Source organism: Nicotiana sylvestris, chromosome 5, assembly GCF_000393655.2.
Source record: "Nicotiana sylvestris chromosome 5, ASM39365v2, whole genome shotgun sequence".
NCBI lineage: Eukaryota > Viridiplantae > Streptophyta > Magnoliopsida > Solanales > Solanaceae > Nicotiana > Nicotiana sylvestris.
Window position 1 is genome coordinate 146916562 of NC_091061.1, and position 21548 is coordinate 146938109.

Genomic DNA, 21548 nt, shown 5'->3' on the forward strand with positions numbered 1-21548 from the left:
AGCTTGGTTTGGTCCGAATCCACCCACAACTCCCAAAAATCCAGATCTGGAAATCCAGACTTCTGAAGCACATGCACCTGGGGAACCCGGCCAGTTTTGACATAGGTTTGAGGTCTAATAGACCTTAACCAAGGTGTTCTCATGTGAGAACACCCTGATTAAGGTTTGTTCGGCCTCAAAGGTTCGAAGTCGAGTTTGATTTGGGTCTGTTTGGTTTAAACATTTTGGTAAGTTTTCCGTTCTTTTGTTTTATTTCCAAATAAGTTGTCAGCATATCTCTTTGTGTTGTTTGTTATTTTGTTACTTCTTCCAGATTTCTTTCATCTCTGTTAAAGACCCTTTATTTGGTCGATTGTCTTCTGTTTGTTCTGAATACACTCTGTGATAAACATGATCGTCAGTTAGATTAATCGTCAAAGGAACTAATTCATATAGGCCCAGTAATTTAATAAAAGTTGTCTGATACCCTTTAGGTCCCCGAACGTGTTGTTTATATGAGCGACTGATTATTACCTGCTATAATTAGTATAGTCGACTCGATAAATGTCGTCGATTAGTTTTCTATAACTAATGGATCGAAGGAGCTAGGAGTTTCACATAACTAATTAAACTCGGACACTGGCTGGATGACCTAGTAATGTTTGAAATGGTCTGTTGGCATTATAAAAATGACTAAAAGGGTTCAGTCTAGGCAGTCCTGAGTTCGAGTTTTCATCAGTGCAAAAATGCCCTAATGCTGCAATAGGCAGGGGCAGTAATAATCAAGGTTAACGGGGGTATTCTGGGGTGTTTAAAAAGAACAGAAGTAATTAGTTTAAGTGAGCTGACAAAAAGGGTACTAACTTAGGATTAAACTAATACCAATGGGGGAACAAGACACAAGGGTATGGGGGCTCAAAATGAATAAACAAATGAGCCCATAATTCTGGATTAAACAAAACCAGGCGTGGGGAATAAAGGGAGCTGACACCAAGCATGCTGAGCATGGGCTTAAAGAGTATGGGCATTCTGCCAATTGGCAGGCAGGGCAGCTCAGCTGTAATGGTGCATTTGGCCTATAAATAGGCCATTTGATAACTAAAACAGGGGCTGAAGTTTAAGGGTCTTAGGCTGGACATTTTTGAGTCTGGAGAGAAAGAAAAAAAAAAACAAAAAGAAAATTTCAGAATATTGTAACAAAACACTGTCTGAAAACTGCTTAGGAGTTCAAGTTAGCCAAGCTGTCTTTGCTAATTGTTGTTGGTTATTTGCCGAGCTGTTTGTGATTGTTGAACTGCTGGTGCTGTTATATTGAATACTCTGGTTTTCTGTTGGTTCATCATTCTGTTTCTGGGACTGCTTGTTTGTTGCTCGACCACTTGTGAGCTTCATCATTGTGGCTGGTTGTTGTTGCTGTGTTGTTGGTGTTATCTGCTGTTGCTGTATTCACTGCATATTGCTTAGCTGATCATTCCTTTCTTCTTTGTCCTCCTTACCAGGTACACAATCGATACCACTAATGTAACTGAGAGTTTGAACATAAATGCAAAAGAGAGGACCTGCAGATTGTTTATATACACGTGGACTGTTGTGTTAAATGTCATGTAGTATATAGTAGTTACATTTTTGTTTGGATAATAGAAGTAGCCTACATGCTTAGTGTATCAATGCAGGTTAATGCATGCTAGTCATGTATGTGTGCTGTTAGGTGAAAAAAAACATTCCCAGTGTAATAAGTTGTACCTTTAGACTTAGTCTGAGGGTGTAATATATTCTCTAATGTAAGCCAAATAGGAAAACTATCCACTTTAGTTAAAATTCTTTCTCCTTTTGCCAGATTGTCCCATATAAATTGATAAACTCATTTCACAGAACAAAGAATCAGTCCTAGGCCTCAATCTCATGAAGGCCGAGCCCAAATCGAAACAAATCAGTTAGGCCCATATCGAAAAAGGGGGCCTAAGTCTGGCCATCTCGCATGAGCTAGGTTTGGGCCCATAATTTTCGGCTAGTTATCCATAATCGCAGTCACATTTTATTATTCTGTAAAAGCATTTTAAATCCTGTTATAAGTAAACTCGCAATCATGTAATTAATTAGGACTGTCTACCGTTTTCAATTGATAGAGACGAACACGACAAGAAACGTAGTTGCTATAGGATATCCTTTTAAAATAAGAACGAGATGAGCCTCGATGAAAATAAACAAAACACGCAGATGCGGGGCCCTTGTTAAATGTAAATCATTGAAGCATTTAGTTTCCCGGACGGGTTGTTTAGCAAATCTCACAACCTTCCTAAAATGACAACACGTTAGTCTCTTTAGGATACGCTTTAATAAACTTTACCTTCTTAAACTCGGGTGCACATTTATGTGACCCAAATCCAAATCTCGACGGATTCGAAATGCCTCTCTAATCACGGGTACATTGACTGTGACGTGGTTCGAGATGCATGTCCATGACGTTGCAAATTCATTAGAAATAAAGAACGAGGTGAGCCTCGCCAAATAAAAATACAAATTGCGGGGCCCTCAATAAATATTGCTTTAAAAATTGTTTAGGCTTCGGGATGGACCGTTTAGTAAAATTCCACGGTCCTACCCAAAATAAATACGCTAGTCGCTTTAGGCGCGCCTTTAATAATTTAATTTCCTTAAACTCGGGTGCACATTGATGTGACCCAAATCCAAATCTCAACGGAGTCAAAGTGTGTCGACGACCACGGGTACATTGATTGTAACGCGGTTCGAGATACATTTTCACAACGTTGCAATTCTTGATAAAAACAGTAAATGATAAAAGCGGTTAAAAGTTAAATTTTGCACATAAGTTCACACTTGTATAAAATCAGATAATCAAGCCGAATATAACAGTTGAGCGACCGTGCTAGAACCACGGAACTCGGGAATGCCTAACACCTTCTCCCGGGTTAACAGAATTCCTTATCCGGATTTCTGGTACGCAGACCATAATATAGAGTCATTCTTTTCCTCGATTCGGGATTAAAATTGGTGACTTGGGACACCCTAAATCTCCCAAGTGGCGACTCTGAATAATTAAACCAATCCCGTTTCGATTGTCCTTTAATTGGAAAAAACTCCCCTGCGCCCCCGCGGGCGCGTAAAAAGGAGGTGTGACAGATATTATATTGGATCGGGTTGCACGCCGCAACAGTTATATATGTGGATCGGGTTGCACGCCGCATCAATATTAAATGATAAGGTATCGGGTTGTGCGCCGCAACAGTATTGTTATTGTATTATTGTAGATATTGAATTGTCCTTTCATATCTTATTAAGTTGCTGTTGGATTTGATATGTTCCCCGAAGCATGTACCCCCTCCCATTTAAACTGCTTATTCCTATTTATTTTTCGCCTTATGTTATATAACTGCACAGGTTTATCTGGAGTCCGGTCCTAGCCTCATCACTACCTCGCCGAGGTTAGGCCAGACACTTACCAGCACGGGGGGTCGGTTGTGCTGATGCTACACTCTGCACTCTGTGCAGATACCGGAGCAGCACTTGGTCAGCAGCAGTAGGGGAGCTAGCCTTTAGTCCACTGAGACTCCGAGGTAGCCCTGCAGGCCTGACGTCTCCTCTATCTTTTATTATGTTCTGTTATCATTTGTATTTGAGACAGACAGTGATCTTTCTTTCAGACATTTGTATGTAGTAATCATAGTTAGTCCGTAAATGTTGTGACTCCAGTTTCTGGGTAGAGGCATATGTTGATTTCCGTATTATTTTGGTTTATTTTGTCTAAGTCTTCCGCTTAATCTCATATTCCGCTGTTATTTAAATATTTATCATTTGTTAATATAAGTTGTGAAAAGGATCAAAACAAAAGAGTTAAAGATTCCTAATTTCGTGGCTTGCCTAGCTTCTACGAGTAGGCGCCATCACGACTCCCGAGGTGGGAAAAATCCGGGTCGTGACAAGTTGGTATCAGATCTCTAGGTTACATAGGTCTCACAATTCATGAACAAGCTCAGTAGAGTCTGAGGGATCGGCACGAAGACGTCTATATTTATCCCCCAGAGGCTACAGAGTTAGGAAAACTTCACATTTGTTCTTTCCTGTCGTGCGGTTTTGTTTCTCAATGCTAATTGAATTTCTACTTTGTTCTTTCGCAGATGGCGAGAACACGCGCTTCCTCATCTACCACTCAGCAGCCCGAACTCCCAGCAGCAGCTCCCACGAGGGGCAGAGGGCGAGGTCGAGGCCGTGCTAGAGGCCGAGGTAGGGGCAGAGCTTAGCCCCGAGCAGCAGCACCAGTGACGGAGCCTCAGGTTGATTTTGATGAGGAGGTTCCAGCCCCAGCAGTTCCGGTGGGCCCAGCTCAAGTCCCAGAGGGATTTATTGCTACCCTAGTTCTTCAGGATGCTCTGGTCTGATTAATGGGTCTCATGGAGAGTGTCACCCGAGCAGGCTTGCTTCCTATAGCACCAGTCGTCTCTCAGGCTGGAGGAGGGGCCCAGACTTCTGCTACCCGCACTCCGGAGCAGGTAGCTCCCCAGATTCAGACTCCAGTGGTTCAGCCAGTTGGAGTAGTTCAGTCGGGTGTGGTAGCTCAGACCGGCGATGGAGCAGCTATGTCTGTCGATACTTTGTGGAGGCTGGATAGGTTCACCAAGCTCTTCACTTCTACTTTCTGTGGTGCATCTACTGAGGATCCCAGGATTATCTAGACAGCTGCCATAAGGTTCTCAGGAACATGGGTATTGTTGAGACCAATGGGTTGATTTTGATACATTTCACTTGTCTGGCTCTGCCAAGACTTGGTGGAGAGATTATTGCTTGGCTAGTCCAGCCGGATTGCCATTTTTGACTTGGGAGCAGTTTACAGTGTTGTTTTTGGAGAAGTTTCTCCCTATTACTCAGAGATAGGCCTACTGGAGGCAGTTTGAGCGTCTCCATCAAGGTTCCATGATGGTTACCCAGTATGAGACCAGATTCATCGACTTGGCTCGCCATACCCTTGTCATCCTTCCTACCGAGAGAGAGAGGGTGAGGAGGTTTATTGATGGTCTTATTCAGCCGATTCGTCTTCAGATGGCTAGGGAGGTTGGGAGTGAGATTACTTTTCAGGAGGAGGCCAATATGGCTAGGAGAGTGGAGATGATTCTATCACAGGGAGGTGGTCATGGGTCAGATAAGAGGCCCTGTCATTCGGGTAGATTCAGTGGTGCCTCATTTGGAGGCAAAGATTCATATGGTAGAGGCCATCCTCCTAGGCCCTTTCAGTCAGCTCCTTAGGTTTCTCACGGTGCTTCAGGTAGTTGTGGTTCGCAGATGCAATATTCTGATCAGCAGTCCTACAGTGCACTACCAGCTCCTATCAGTGCACCGCCACTCCATAGTTTTCGGGGTGGTCATTCAGGTCGCCAGGGTCAGTCTCAGTTTCCTCAGTCACAACACTTAGGTGGATGTTTTGAGTGTGGTAAGTATGGTCATATCAGGAGGACTTTTCCGAGGTTAATGGGTACTTAGTCGCAACAGCAGGGTTCCTGCGCTATAGTTCAGGCACCAGGTGTTCCACAGACCGCACAACCAGCTAGAGGTGGGGGTAGAGGTGCTAGAGGTGGAGGTAGAGTATTTAGAGGTGGAGCTAAGGCCACTAGGGGTGGAGGCCAGCCAGCTGTAGGTCGTCCCAAGGATGTAGTCCAGGGTAGTGGCGCCCATCCCCGATGTTATGCTCTTCCAACTAGGCCCGAGGCTGAGGCTTCAGATGTGGTTATCACAGGTACTATTCTAGTTTGTGATAAAGATGCTTCAGTGTTATTTGATCCAGGGTCTACCTACTCGCATGTGTCATCTTATTTTGCACCGTATCTAGTTATGCCTAGTGATTTATTGAGTGTTCCCGTTTATGTGTCTACACCGGTAGGTGATTCTATTGTGGTAGATCGAGTCCATCGTTCTTGTATGGTGGTGATTGGGGGTCTTGAGACTCGTGTGAATTTGTTGCTACTAGACATGGTCGATTATTATATTGGGGATGGACTGGTTATCACCTTACCACGCTATCTTGGACTATCACGCCAAGACTGTGACCTTAGCTTTACCGGGTATGCCTTGTTTAGGGTGGAGAGGGACTTCTGGTCATTCTACCCGTAGTGTTATCTCTTATGTGAAGGCTCGGTGTATGGTCGAAAAGGGGTGTTTGGCCTATTTAGCATATGTTCATGATTCTAGTACTGAGGTTCCCTCTATTGATTCTGTGCCCGTCGTTCGTGAGTTTCCTGAGTTATTCCCTTCAGACCTGACGGGTATGCCACCCGACAGGGATATTGACTTTTGCATTGATTTGGCTCCAATCACTCAGCCCATTTCTATCCCACCATATCGTATGACCCCGCCTGAGTTGAAAGAGTTGAAGGAACAATTGCAAGACTTGCTTGAGAAGGGTTTCATTAGACTCAGTGTTTCGTCATGGGGTGCGCCGGTATTGTTTGTCAAGAAAAAGGATGGATCGATGAGAATGTGTATTGATTACCGGCAGTTGAACAGGGTTACAATCAAGAATAAGTATCCATTGCCGAGGATTGATGATTTATTTGATCAGCTTCAGGGTGCCAAGGTATTTTCAAAGATTGATTTGAGATATGGCTACCATCAGCTGAGGATTAGGGCATCTGATGTCCCTAAGACAGCTTTCCGCACTCGGTACGAGCATTATGAGTTCTTGGTGATGTCATCCGGGTTGACAACTGCCCCAGCAACTTTTATAGATTTGATGAACCGAGTGTTCAGGCCTTATTTGAACTCGTTTGTGATAGTCTTCATTGATGATATTTTGATATGTTCCCGCAGTCAGGAGGAGCACGAGTAGCATCTCAGAGTGGTTCTTCGGACTCTGAGGGATAGTCAGTTATATGCTAAGTTCTCAAAGTGTGAGTTCTGGTTGAGTTTAGTTGCATTTTTGGGTCATGTTGTATTAGCAGAGGGTATACAGGTTGATCCGAAAAAGATTGAGGCAGTCAAGAACTGGCCCAGACCAGCATCAGCTACAGAGATTCAGAGTTTCTTGGGGTTGGCAGGCTACTATCGTCAGTTCGTGGAGGTGTTTTCATCCATTGCAGCCCCGATGACCAGGTTGACCTAGAAGGGTGCGCAGTTTAGATGGTCAGATGAGTGTGAGGCGAGCTTTCAGAAGCTCAAGACAGCTCTGACTACGGCACCAGTGTTGGTTTTGGCCACAGGTTCAGGGCCTTATACAGTCGATTATGATGCATCTCGTATTGGACTTGGTGCAGTGTTGATGCAGGATGGCAAGGTCATTGCTTATACTTCGGGGCAGTTGAAGATTCATGAGAAGAACTACCCGGTTCATGATTTGGAGTTGGCAGCCATTGTTCACGCATTAAAGATTTGGAGACATTATCTGTATGGCGTGGCATGTGAGGTGTTCACGGATCACAAGAGTCTTCAGTATTTGTTCAAGCAAAAGGAGTTGAATTTGAGACAGAGGAGGTGGTTGGAGTTGTTGAAAGATTATGACATCACTATCTTATATCATCCGGGAAAGGCCAATGTGGTGGCCGATACGTTGAGTAGGAAGTCAGCTAGTATGGGCAGTCTTGCTTATATTCCGGTCGGTGAGAGTCCGCTTGCTTTGGATGTTCAGGCTTTGGCCTATCAGTTCGTGAGGCTGGATGTCTCTGAGCCCAGCCATGTGCTAGCTTTCACAGTCGCTCGTTCTTCATTATTGGAGCATACCCGTGAACGACAGTATGATGATCCCCATTTATGTGTCCTTAGAGACACGGTGCAGCGCGGAGGTGCCAAGCGGGTTACCTTAGATGATGATGGAGTTTTGAGATTGCAGGGTCGAGTTTGTGTGCCTAATATGGATGGACTCTGAGAGTTGATCTTAGAGAAGACCCATAGTTCCCGGTACTCTATTCATCCGAGCGCCGCGAAGATGTATCAGGATTTGTGGCAGTATTATTGGTAGGTAGAAAGAAGAAGGACAGCGTTGCATATGTGGCTCGATGTTTGAATTGTCAGCAGGTTAAGTATGAACATCAGAGGCCTGGTGGTTTATTTCAGAGGATTGAGCTTCCCGAGTGGAAGTGGGAGCAGGTTACTATGGATTTCGTTGTTGGACTCCCGCAGACTCGAAAGAAGTTCGACGCAGTATGGGTCATTGTTGATAGGCTGACCAAGTCAGGGCATTTCATTCTTGTGGCAGTCTCCTATTTATCCGAGAGGTTAGCTGAGATCTATATCCGGGAGATTGTTCGTCTTCATGGTGTGCCTGTGTCTATCATTTCGGATCAAGGTACGCAGTTTACCTCACGTTTTTGGAGAGCAGTTCAGCGAGAGTTGGGCACTCAGGTTGAGTTGAGTACAATTGTTCATCCTCAGACGGACGGGCAGTCTGAGCGGACTATTCAAATTTTGGAGGATATGCTCCGAGCCTGTATCATCGACTTTGGAGGCTCGTGGGATCAATTTTTCCCTTTATCATAGTTTGCCTATAACAACAACTACCAGTTGAGTATTCAGATGGCTCCTTATGAAGCTTTATATGGTAGGCGGTGTCGGTCTCCAGTTGGGCCGGGAGAGGCTCGGTTGCTGGGTACGGATCTGGTTCAGGAGGTCTTGGACAAGGTCAGGATTGTTCAGGATAGGCTTCGTACGGATCACTCCGGGCAAAAGAGTTATGCAGACCGCAAGGTTCGAGATGTGGCTTTTATGGTCGGTGAGCGGGTATTGCTCCGAGTGTCACCTATGAAGGGCGTTATGAGATTTGGGAAGAAGGGCAAGCTTAGCCCTAGGTTCATTGGTTCGTTTGAGATTCTTGATCGAGTGGGAGAGGTGGCTTATAAACTTGCATTGTCGCTGAGCTTATTAGTCGTGCATCCAGTGTTTCATGTGTCCATGCTTCGAAAGTATCACGGCGATCTATCCCACGTGTTAGATTTCAGCACTGTCCAATTGGACAAGGACTTATCTTATGAGGAAGAGCCGGTAGCTATTCTAGACCGGCAGGTTTGTCAGTTGAGGTCGAAGAGTTTTCCTTCTGTTCGTGTTCAGTGGAGAGGTCAGCCTCCTGAGGCATCAACCTGGGAGTCCGAATCCGATATGCGGAGCCGGTATCCCCATCTTTTTCCCGACTCAGGTACTTCCTTCTTCTATCCGTTCGAGGGCAAACGGTTGTTACTTGCTTTAAATTAAATTCTGTGTTTCTGAGGCCTTGAAAACCTTATTTAGAGTCACCTCGATTTGTGTGCGCAGTCCAAGCGCATAGTCGGAAAGCTTAAATATGAAAATCTGTGAAAAATAATAACAATTTGGTTATAAAATGAGTTAGTTTGACTTCGGTCAACGTTTTGGATAAACGGATCCGGACCCATAATTTGACGGTCCCGGAGGGTCCGTAGGAAAATATGGGACTTGGGCGTATGCCCGGAATCGAATTCCGAGGTCCCAAGCCCGAGAAATGAATTTTTAAAGGAAATTATTTTCTGAAATTGTTTAAGAAAAATTGAAATGAAATTTGCTTAGAACATGATGGTATCGGGCCCGTATTTTGGTTTCGGCGCGCGGTACATGTCTTATACATGATTTAAGACGTTTCTATGGAATTTGGTGAAAAATGAATGTCATTTGACGTGATTCGGACTTAAATTGCAAAAATTGATGTTTAAAGAAGTTTTGAGAAAATTTTATTGATCTTGAGATTTAATTTGATGTTCATGATGTTATTTTGATGATTTGATTACACGAATAAATTTGTAGGATGTTTTTGAAGTTTTGTGTACACTTGGTTTGGAGTTCCGAGGGCTCGGGTGAGTTTCGGGTAGGTTCCGGGACGTCTTAGGCTTAAAAATAGAGTTGTTGCAGGCTCAGAGAGGTGGGAGGCCTCTGAACAGGTCAGTGCGGTCCGCACGATATGGACTGTTGCCGCAGAGGGGCTCGTGCGGCCGCACTAGTTTTGGTGCGGTCCGCGGTGAAGAACACTTCCCTGGTCCAACTTCGGAAGCCTATATCTTTTGATCCATAAGGAATTTTAAATTGTTTCAAAAACGAACATTGTAGCCTTTCGTGTCTAGTTTGCAGAAACATATTATAATAGGTATTTGGACATCGGTAGAGAAAGTTATGGCCAAAATATTAAGACCTGTCACTGCAGAACACAAGTAGTGTTGTGCGGCCGCAGTTGATTTTGTGCAGTCCGCACAGGGCATCTGAGGGCAGTATATTTAGACGATATTTTCAGTTATTTTTCATTTTTCGAAATCCAAAAACATAAGAGGTGATTTTTCAAACAACCTTTCTTCTCCAAATCAATTATACGAGCGAATTGGCGGTGGAATCAAAGGGTAAAGCTATAATTGAAACTTGAGTTGTGTTCGAGGCATCGAGGTAAGTGTTCGGTCTAACCTTAGCTTGAGGGATTAGGAGTTGAGTCCTATTTGTTAATTGCTTCTTGTTGAGTACGACAAATAGGCATGTTGACGAGTATCTATACGTTGGTATCGAGCATGACCGTGAGTCCTAAATTGATACTTGTTGTATCCCTAAATGATACTACGAATGCTATAGTGGGTGAATTCTTGATAATGAGTAAAGACTTAAGTTTATTTTCGTGGAAGATACTTATGATGGAGAAATGGTGATAATTGAGATGAGTAGGAGTTGAGTTAAGATTGGTTATAGCTGATTCTCCCTTGTCGGGACGTATATACTTGTATTGTTGAATTCCGTTGCCGGGATAGTGTAGTTTATTGTTGACCCTTTGTTGGGACTGTTATTATGATCACTGTTGACTGTATATTTGGGACGGGTTGCGCGCCGCAACAGTTTTATTATATATAGATCGGGTTGTGCGCCGCAACATTATTATATATATTTATGGATCAGGTAGCACGCCGCAATAGATATTATATTGGATCGGGTTGCACGCCGCAATAGATATTATATTGGATCGGGTTGCACGCCGCAACAATTATATATGTGGATCGGGTTGTACGCTGCAACAATATTAAATGATAAGGGATCGGGTTGCGCGCCCGCAACAGTATTGTTATTGTATTGTTGTAGATATTGTATTGTCCTTTCATATTTTATTAAGTTGTTGTTGGATTTGATATGTCCCCGAAGCATGTACACCCTCCCATTTAAACTGCTTATTCCTGTTTATTTTCCGCCTTATGTTATATAACTGCAGAGGTTTATCTGGAGTCCGGTCCTAGTCTCGTCATTACCTCACCGGGGTTAAGCCATACACTTACCAGCACATGGGGTAAGTTGTGCTGATGCTACACTCTGCACTTTGTGCAGATATCGGAGCAGCACTTGGTCAGCAGTAGTAGGGGAGCCAGCCTTCAGTCCACTGAGACTCCGAGGTAGCCCTGCAGGCGTCCGTAGGCCCGGCGTCTCCTCTATCTTTTATTATGTTCTGTTATCATTTGTATCTGAGACAGACAGTGATCTTTCTTTCAGACATTTGTATATAGTAATCATAGTTAGTCCATGAATGTTGTGACTCCAGTTTTTGGGTAAAGGCATATGTTGATTTTCGTATTATTTTGGTTTATTTTGTCTAAGTCTTCCGCTTAATCTCATATTCCGATGTTATTTAAATATTTATCACTTGTTAATATAAGTTGTAAAAAGGATTAAAACAAAATAGTTAAAGATTCCTAATTTCGTGGCTTGCCTAGCTTCTACGTGTAAGCGCCATCACGACTCCCGAGGGTGGGAAAATCCGGGTCGTGACACAAACCAAACCAATTGTGTTGGGTTATTAAATCTAAAGACCAAACCAAACCATTAAAACTCGAGTTTTTCAATCTCGGGTTTTCGGGTTATTCGGATTTTTTCGGGGTTTTTTTCGATAAAATCTTCGTAGAGCAAAACATATAACTTGTGCTCAAAATATTTCTTTAATCCTAGTAAGATACAACTATATAAAGTATTTTCCAAGAAAATAATTGTAATACCCCCATAATTTTAAAAGAGGGCAAATTGGTCATTTAGCTAATAATCTATACTATATTAAAAGCACGAAGACCCTTAGCGAAATATCGTTCACCTTTTTTACCCTTTAAAAATAGATTTCACATTGGACTAACTTGTAATTTAAGTTATTTTCCTAATATTTAGGACTTTAAAATTACTAAATTTTATTTACCCAAATCATTCCTTATTGAAATCCTAATATTTAGGATTTAATAAGAATACTATAAAAAAAAAGGAATCATATAAAAGGTTCTCCAACAAAGTAAAACAATCCGATACATAGCATCATTAAAATTGGATTGGATCACAATTTTTGTTCCGACACTTTAAAGCCAAGTACAAATATTTTAAGTTTAAATTTATACCTTTTTCCTAGCATTTAATAGTAGTATAAATAAAATTAGATAAAAGATTTTTATATAATATTTGAACTCCCTTCATATTCAAATAATATATTCTCTTCATCGTTTTTTGGTACAATGTTTAAAAATTGCACTCAACTATTAGAACAAATAATTAAGTATTTTCTCTTCATCAATTTTATGTGTAATATTTTGAAAATTACACTCAATAATTACAAAACAATATTTAAAATTTAAAAATAAATTTTACATTAGACAAAATTGAAGGATAACAATTTAAGGTACAATGTGAGATTAATCAGTTTCATGTTTGGTTGAATTTTTTCGGTATAAAAAATTGCAAGAATAGTTATACCAAAATATTAATTAGCTACTATTTTTATTCTACATTCATGTGGGATAATAATGTAAAAATTAACTATCCCAGGATAAAATAACTAAATGACCAAAATATTCTTCTCCAAAGTTCTTATTCCAAAATCCTTTAAAAAGACCAAGATTAAAGTTAAAAATAAAATTTATCCAAGTTTTTTATATGGAAAAATCAAATATATTTTTATATTATATTTCATATATTTTATTTTTAATCTAGTGAACCAAATATTTATAAATCAAAAACTATCTAATAAATATTTGTTTCTTATTTAATTTTTGCATTATAATTTTTGGATTGTAATCCCAGTATATTTTTTTGTGAACCAAAAGACCTTGTAGGGTACAGACATTTATTTTTATAAGAGTGAGAATTGACACTAAAAATATTTAGACAATAGAAAAAATTAACTATATTATAATATTTAGAGTCAAATTAGTAAATTACGAACTTGAAACAATAATAAGATAGGAGAAGACAATATTATGTATTCGAAATGAATTTATTAATTATTTTTCTCTCCTTTTAATTTATTTTAACAAATGACAACTTCGGATGTCTTTTTAATACATTTATAAGCTATTGTTTTTGTAAAATATTAACTCAATATCAGTCATTTGTTTATTTTACACTATAGTTATTAATTTTTCCTTGAGCTATTGGGACAACCTCTTCGTTTCCAAATCTCTAAAGAGAAAAAAGAGTTAATTATAAATAGGTTTTACTTGATAAATCCTTAAAGAATCTTGATAATACCCTCTCCGTTCCGGTTTATGTGAGCCTATTTTTTTTGGTCCGTTTAAAAAAGAATGACCCCTTTCTAAATTTGGAAATAATTTAGCTTGAACTTCTAATTCTACTCTTAATGAGAAGCTTTTATAACCACATAAAAACTCTGGCATGTTTACCACCACAAGTTTCAAAATAATTATAGCCATACAACTATTCTGATTTGTTTAGGGCCACAAATTTCAAAAGTTTTTTTTTAATTTAAAATACGTGTCCAATCAATAGGTTCAAATAAATTAAAACAGAAGGAGTAATATTTATGTGTTACTTTCTTGTTTTTAATATTAGGTCAGATAAATAACTTTAAATATAATAAGATATTCCCCCAGAAGTCTTTTGAAATAAGAATAAAATATTTTAAGACTTTTATAGAGAATGATTTCTTTCTTTATTTGAGTTAGGCTAATGAGATCAACACTCATCATTTTCAAGAAACATACTCTTTGTTTTATGACCAAAAATATTTTTAAAATATTTTTTTGTGAATTTTTAAAATGATATATTCAATAATACGAGGTAAGGGGGATGAAGCAATTTAAGAGGCTAAGCCCCTTTGAATGGTGTGGCGTGAGGTTTATCAGGGTTTGGAGAGGATATTTTCCTTCCAACAAATATAATACATAAAGGAAAACTTGGGAAATAATTACAACTCAAATCGGTAAACAAAGTGAGAGCGAGGAAACTTAGTAGCAACTTTGAGTCAAAACCCAACTGCTGGCTTGAAGAAGCGAGGATGCGATGCTTGGAGAGGTGCAAGACACACCAGTTTGTTTTCTTCTTGAATAAAGTACTCTGTTTGGCATCCAAGAATTAACAAGCAATTTCAAAAGCTAGCAACGTAAGTATTCTGAAAGAAGTTTGGTTTCATATTGTTTAACTTTTCAATAGTGATATTGGGATTTAGTTTGTTCTTTAATTATAGTGGGTAGTATTAAAGATGATTTTTATGATGAAATTAATTAGTTGTTGAATTGGTAATACATAGGAATTACAAAGAATTATTTCGATAGGGACATGGGTAGCCTAATTAAGCTGATTTCAAATGGAACTAAGAGGAAAGTGGATAAAACAGAACCTGCCTATGTTTGTAGTTCATGAAGTTTGACACTTAAATTCGTGTTTGTGATACTATAGATTGATCGTAACAAGTTGTATGGAGGGCTCGAGGTGACGTGCTTGGTATTTTGACACGAGTATTGTGAGTAGTAATCTTACCACAATTTGTATTTTCATAATCTGCATGGTTTATATATTATTTTGAAAATAAAATGTGTTATCGAATGTTTGAAATTGCACGAGGGACAAGTCCTTTACCTGATATGGTAATGAATAGTTTAATTGAGATGTTTACAATTATTTAAAATGTTCTCACTGTTATTGACATGTTTTACTATTACTAGAGATATGATTACCGTTACCGGAATTGGATTACATGATTTGATAAAAATTTAAAATGCTCTGTACTGTTTTGAAAATGCTTCCATGTGAAGATTTACTGTTTACAAAGAAAAGTATGAATGGGAGGAGACTTTAAAGGATTCCGTAGCTAACGACGGGTTCGTTAGACCTGGTGCACCTTGTATTTATCGATTACCGAGTACAGTTAGAGCTCTCGCTAGTGGGAAGGTAGAACTAGCATACAGTTACAGTTTTCCCTCGAGTAGGGACCTATAGTTATATTTGACTTCTTTTACGAAGGGGTCCACACAGTGATACAGATTACATGATCTTTTTCTGAAACCTCCCAAAATATAAAGATTTGCTATGACACAGTATTTACCGAGTTTATTACTGAATTGTTAAATTGATTTTGTTACAGGAAACACATGATGAGACTGATTATTATTACCGTTTTAAAAAGGGCATTTTATTTTGTGATTATTATACAAGCATGTTTTCTGACTTGTCCCCAATCAAAAACGGTTGTGGTTAAGTGTTATTACTCACTGAGCTAGCGACTCACTCCCTGCTATTTTTTTTTATAGAGACAACAGTTGACGCGAGCAAGGATTTCTTTAATTAGAGTACACGAGTTGATAGTTCCTGGTGAGCCCCGCATTTGTTCGCGTGGGCGAATAGTTTATTTATTTATTATGTTCTCTCCTTTTGAACTTTTAGAGTCACTCCATATTCATTTTATTAGTGTCATGAGTATTCGTCATTATTAGACCCATGACTAGTATTAGATTCTCTCATGGTATTTTGGAGATGAAGTTAAGATTATCGTGTTGCAAGTAATTGATTAATAGTGGTGAATAACTATTTGAATAGTTGATGAAGATTATGAGATATTTGGTCGATATAGGTTGGTTTTGTTGCTGATTTTTGAGATAGGGTAAACTTTTGGATAGTCCTAAAATAGGGGAAATTCTGTCCGATTTTCTGTAAAATACCAATGAGGCTTACTTAGGGGCACTTGCTCCTAAGCGCCGGTCATGATCCTAAATTGGGTCGTGACAATAATACAAAATATAAGATGTGTCATAGCTTATCCTAAAATATTCAACAATAAGGACATGTAATATCAATATTGCTAATTAAAAAGCCATAATAAAAATAAAGATAATCTAAAAGTACTAAGTCATGCTAAAATAAGTAGATTAATAAGGGAGTATTGACTACATGTCACGACCCAAAATCCCAACCCGGTCGTGATGACGCCTCTCGTGAGGACAAGGCCAGCCAATCCACAAAACAGTACATCTCTTTATAATTACTTAGCAGGAATAAGTCTAAATCATGGGCAACATAATCTTAAATGCGAAATAAACGTGATAGAACAAAGAAAACCCTCCCAACTCAGCCCGAAATCGGGGTGTCACAAGTCATGAGCTACTACAGAGTTTACTAATATTTTACAAAGCCTGGAATTATCATAAATAACAAAGATAAAGGAGAAAATGGGGCTGCGGACGTCAACAGCTACTCGTTACTCCTAGTCACCGCCTGGTCTGGAAAGAATCAACGCTCAGGAGCGAACTCAGCTCTGCCTGTATCTGCACACATGGTGCAGGGAGTAATGTGAGTACTCCGACCCAGTGAGTAATAAAAATAAATAACGACTGAAAACATGAAATCTCATAACGGCACAATATAGCGCTATCCCAAGCAGTAAAATCAGTTATACAGTAAAATAGTGAGTATCAGATAATTCTTCTTTTAAAACAGTAAAGACAAATAATTTCCACAGTAAGGATAAATCAAAAGCTTGCCCCTCGGGCTCAATATGTAAATCTCAGTATAGTATCAGCCCCTCGGGCTCACTCCCAACTCACCAGCACACAACATCAGCCCCTCGGGCTCACTCCCAACTCACCCAGAATTAGACGATTCTTATTCCTATGAGTCACAAATAATAATACGAACACAACCCTTTAATCTAAACTCAATTCGGAGCTCGTTTGCCTAGTTCAATACCCATTTCGCTCGTTAAACAATTAACTCACATTTCACGTCAAAAACCCAATCGTGACTTGATGAAATTAAACCAAAATTTTCAGATCAGTCCTATAATTCATGATTTAAATTTTGGAACTCTCGAAATCAAATTTGGATCTCTAGAATGCTCAAAACGGCAAAAATCTTCCAAAAATGACCCGTTGGGCATCCGAAACACACCCGAGGCCCCCGGGACCCCGACCAATAATACCAACCAGTCCCAAAATACATTACGGACTTGCTCAAGGCCTCAAATCACATCAAACAACGCTAAAATCATGAATCAACCTCCAATCCAAGTTTTATGAACTTTAGAATTTCCAATTTCTATTTCCGATGTCGAAACCTATCAAATCACGTCCGATTGACTTCAAATTTTGCACACAAGTCCAAAATGACACAATGAAGCTACAGAAATTCTCGGAATTCCATTCCGACCGTCGGATCAAAATTTCACCATCAACCGGAAAACGCCAAAATACTAACTTCGCCAAAATGAGCTAATTTCTTCACCGGACCTCCAAAATTAATTGCGATTACGCTCCTAGGCCTTAAATCATCCCCCGAAACTAACCGAATTATCGGAATTCAATTCCGAGCCCTCTAACTCACAAGTCAACGTCTGGTTGACTTTTCCAAACTAATTCTTCCTTAAAGAGACTAATTGTCCCATTTCATACCAAACTCGATCCGAATTGACTTAAATTCACCAAGTACACATATTGAAACATGAATAAGCATTTAACGGGGAATACGAGACGAAAATACAGGAAACGACGGTTCGGGTCATTACATTCTCCCCAACTAAAACAAACGCTCATCCTCAAGCGAGTTAAGAAACATACCTGGAGTTTCAAATAGGTGCGGGTACCTGCTCCGCATCTCCTGCTCGGTCTCCCAAGTAGCCTCCTCCACGGGCCGACCTCTCCACTGTACTTTCACTGATGCTATATCTTTTGATCTCAATTTTTGAACCTGTCGACTCAAAATAGCCACTGGCTCCACATTATAAGTCAAATTTTCATCTAACTGTATTGTACTGAAATCTAAAATATGAGACGGGTCCCCAATGTACTTCCGGAGCATGGACACATGGAATACCGGATGAACACCCGACAATCTAGGCGGCAAAGCAAGCTCGTAAGCCACCTCTCCAATCCTCCTAAGTACCTCAAATGGTCCAATAAACCGCGGACTCAACTTCCCTTTCTTTTCGAACCTCATAACACCCTTCATCGGAGAAAACCTTCATCAAAACCTTCTCGCCCTCTATAAATGACACATCTCGGACCTTCCGGTCCACATAACTCTTTTGACGCGACTGAGCTATGCAAAGTCTTTCCTGAATCACCTTCACCTTTTCTAAGGCATCCTGGACCAAATCTGTCCCAAACAACCTAGCCTCACCGGGCTCAAACCAACCCAAGAACCTCCAAAATCAATCACGCAGGCACGCAACATATCCTTCAATATCTGAATAGTACGCTCGGACTGTCCGTCCGTCCGAGGAAGAAATGCTGAACTCAACTCCACCTGAGTACCCAAATCGTGCTGAAAAGTCCTCCAAAACTGAGAAGTGAACTGAGTACCTCTATCCGAAATAATAGTAACTGGAACACCATGCAACCGCACAATCTCTTGAATAAAGATCCTAGCCAGTCGCTCCGCAGAATATGTGGTACACACCGGAATGAAATGCGCTGACTTGGTCAGCCTATCCACAATGACCCAAATCGAATCAAAATTCTTCAAAGTCCGAGGAAGGCCACTCACGAAATCCATAGTAACTCTCTCCCATTTCCACTCAGGAATAATCATCTGCTGAAGCAAACCGCCCGGTCTCTGATGCTCATATTTCACCTGCTGACAGTTGAGACACCGAGCCACATATCCCACAATGTCTTTCCTCATTCTCCTCCACCAGTAATGTTGTCTCAAGTCCTGATACATCTTCGCAGCACCCGGATGGATGGAATACCGCGAACTGTGGGCCTCCTCAAGAATCAAATCTCTAAGCCCATCAATATCGGGCACACAAATACGGCCATGCATCCTTAATACGCCATCATCACCTATAGTCACATCTTTGGCATTATCATGCTGAACTCTGTCCTTAAGGACAAGCAAATGCGTATCATCATACTGGTGCTCTCTGATGCGATCATATAAGAAGATCGAGAAACCACACTAGCCAATACCCGACTAGGCTCAGAAATATCTAACCGCACCAACTGATTGGCCAAGGTCTGAACATCAACTGCAAGAGGCCTCTCCCCAATTGGGATGTAAGCCAAACTCCCCATGCTGACTGCCTTTCGGCTGAACGCATCGGCCACTACATTGGCCTTTCCCGGATGATATAGAATGGTAATATCATAGTCTTTACGTAACTCAAGCCATCTCCGCTACCTCAAATTAAGATCTTTTTGTTTAAGTAAATGCTGAAGACTGCGATGATTAGTGAATACCTCACAAGATATGCCATATAAATAGTGCCTCCAAATTTTTAAGGCATGAACTATAGCAGCCAACTCCAAATCATGAACATGGTAGTTCTTCTCATGGGGCTTCAACTGACGAGAAGCATAAGCAATAACTCTACCCTCCTGCATTAGCACACAACTAATCCCAACTCTGGAAGCATCACAATATACCGTGTATGAACCTGTAGCTGATGGTAACACCAACACTGGAGCTGTGGTCAGAAGTGCCTTGAGCTTCTGAAAGCTCTCCTCACACTCGCCGGACCATACAAATGGGGCACCTTTCTGAGTCAACTTGGTCAAAGGCGATGCAATAGAAGAAAACCCCTGAACAAATCGGCGATAATAGCCTGCTAGCCCAAGAAAACTCCGAATCTCTGTGACTGAGGACGGTCTAGACCAACTCTGCACTGCTTCTATCTTCCTTGGATCAACCTGTATACCTCGCTGGACACTATGTGTCCCAAAAATGCCACAGAACTTAGCCAAAATTCACATTTGGAGAATTTTGCATAAAGCTTCTCCTCTCTCAATCTCTGCAACACTACACGCAAATGCTGGGCATGCTCCTCCTGGCTACGCGAGTACACCAGGATATCATCAATGAATACAATAACAAATGCATCCAGATAAGGCTGAAATACACTGTTCATCAAATGCATGAACGCTGCTGGGGAATTGGTCAGCCCGAAAGACATAACCAAAAATTCATAGTGACCATATCTAGTCATGAAGGCAGTATTGGGAATATCTGACTCCCTGATTTTCAATTGGTGATAGCCCGAACGGAGATCAATCTTAGAAAATACCCTCGCTCCCTGAAGCTGATCAAATAAGTCATCAATGCGAGGCAAAGGATACTTGTTCTTCACTGTTACCTTATTCAACTGCCTATAATCAATGCACATTCTCATTGTGCCATCTTTCTTCTTCACAAATAAAACAGGTGCACCCCACGGGGACACGCTAGGCCGAATGAACCCCTTATCTAGGAGTTCCTGAAGCTGCTCCTTCAATTCTTTCAGCTCTGCTGGTGCCATACGATATGGCGGAATAGAAATGGGCTGAGTGCCCGGCACTAAGTCAATGCCAAAATCAATATCCCTGTCTGGCGGCATGCCCGGCAGGTCTACAAGAAATACATCAGGAAAGTCCCTCACAACTGGGATAGAATCAATACTAGGAGTCTCAGCTCCAACATCCCGCACAAAAGCCAGATATGATAGATAACCCTTCCCAACCATACGCTGGGCTTTCAAGAAAGAAATTACTCTGCTAGAGACATAATCAGTCATGCCACGCCACTCGATCCTCGGAACACCCGGAATAGCCAAAGTAACTGTCTTAGCATGACAGTCTAGAATAGCATGATATGGAGATAACCAATCCATGCCCAAAATAATATCAAGATCTACCATGCTCAACAACAATAGATCAACTCGGGTCTCCAGACCCTCAATAATCATAACACACGACGGGTACACAGGGTCCACAATAACAGTATCGCCCACCGGGGTAGATACATGAACAGGTAAAGAAGGAAAATCTCGGGGCGTACCCAAATAATGAGCAAAATATGAGGACACATAAGAATAGGTAGAACCGGGATGGAATAATACAGAGGCATATCTATGGCAGACTGGACAATTCCTGTAATGACATCATTTGAAACAATAACATAAAAAAACAGGCCCGTCCACCGCCTGATCGACCTTAATCCCCGTAAGCAATAACCGACTCACCAACACACCTCAAACTGGAACCAATATAGCACAAAATCGTGCAATCAACTTATTTAATAGCAAACTCCCCAACTTGGCTCAAAGACATAGATCAAAACGCACTCAATAAATCATAACGCACATACTCTATGATTGCCGTAATACCATAGTGAGATTGAACTCACTCCTTCATAAGCTTGTGGAAACACAAATCATCTAGAATTTTAACTCTTCTGCAATTATTGCATTCACTCACATAACAGTTAAGCCCACTCTCTAGGCGACCAAATTTAGATTTCAACGCATATTCTTTACTTGTAAATGAGATCTTCTAATAGACAATATAAGAATCACACCACCTTAGAACACTCCGCAGGAGATAACCCACATGTTTCACTTCTAATTAATATTTTTGTATACCTTCCAC

The 21548-nt window shown here is 40.7% G+C and overlaps 1 long non-coding RNA gene across 1 annotated transcript; it reads left to right on the plus strand.

Moving 5' to 3' along the window:
- The first annotated feature begins 14007 nt into the window (after positions 1-14007).
- LOC104249890 (uncharacterized) lies at positions 14008-14917 on the plus strand. Its single transcript, XR_716869.2, has 2 exons — positions 14008-14317; positions 14614-14917. It is a non-coding gene; the product is annotated as an uncharacterized lncRNA (long non-coding RNA).
- Positions 14918-21548: the final 6631 nt, after the last annotated feature.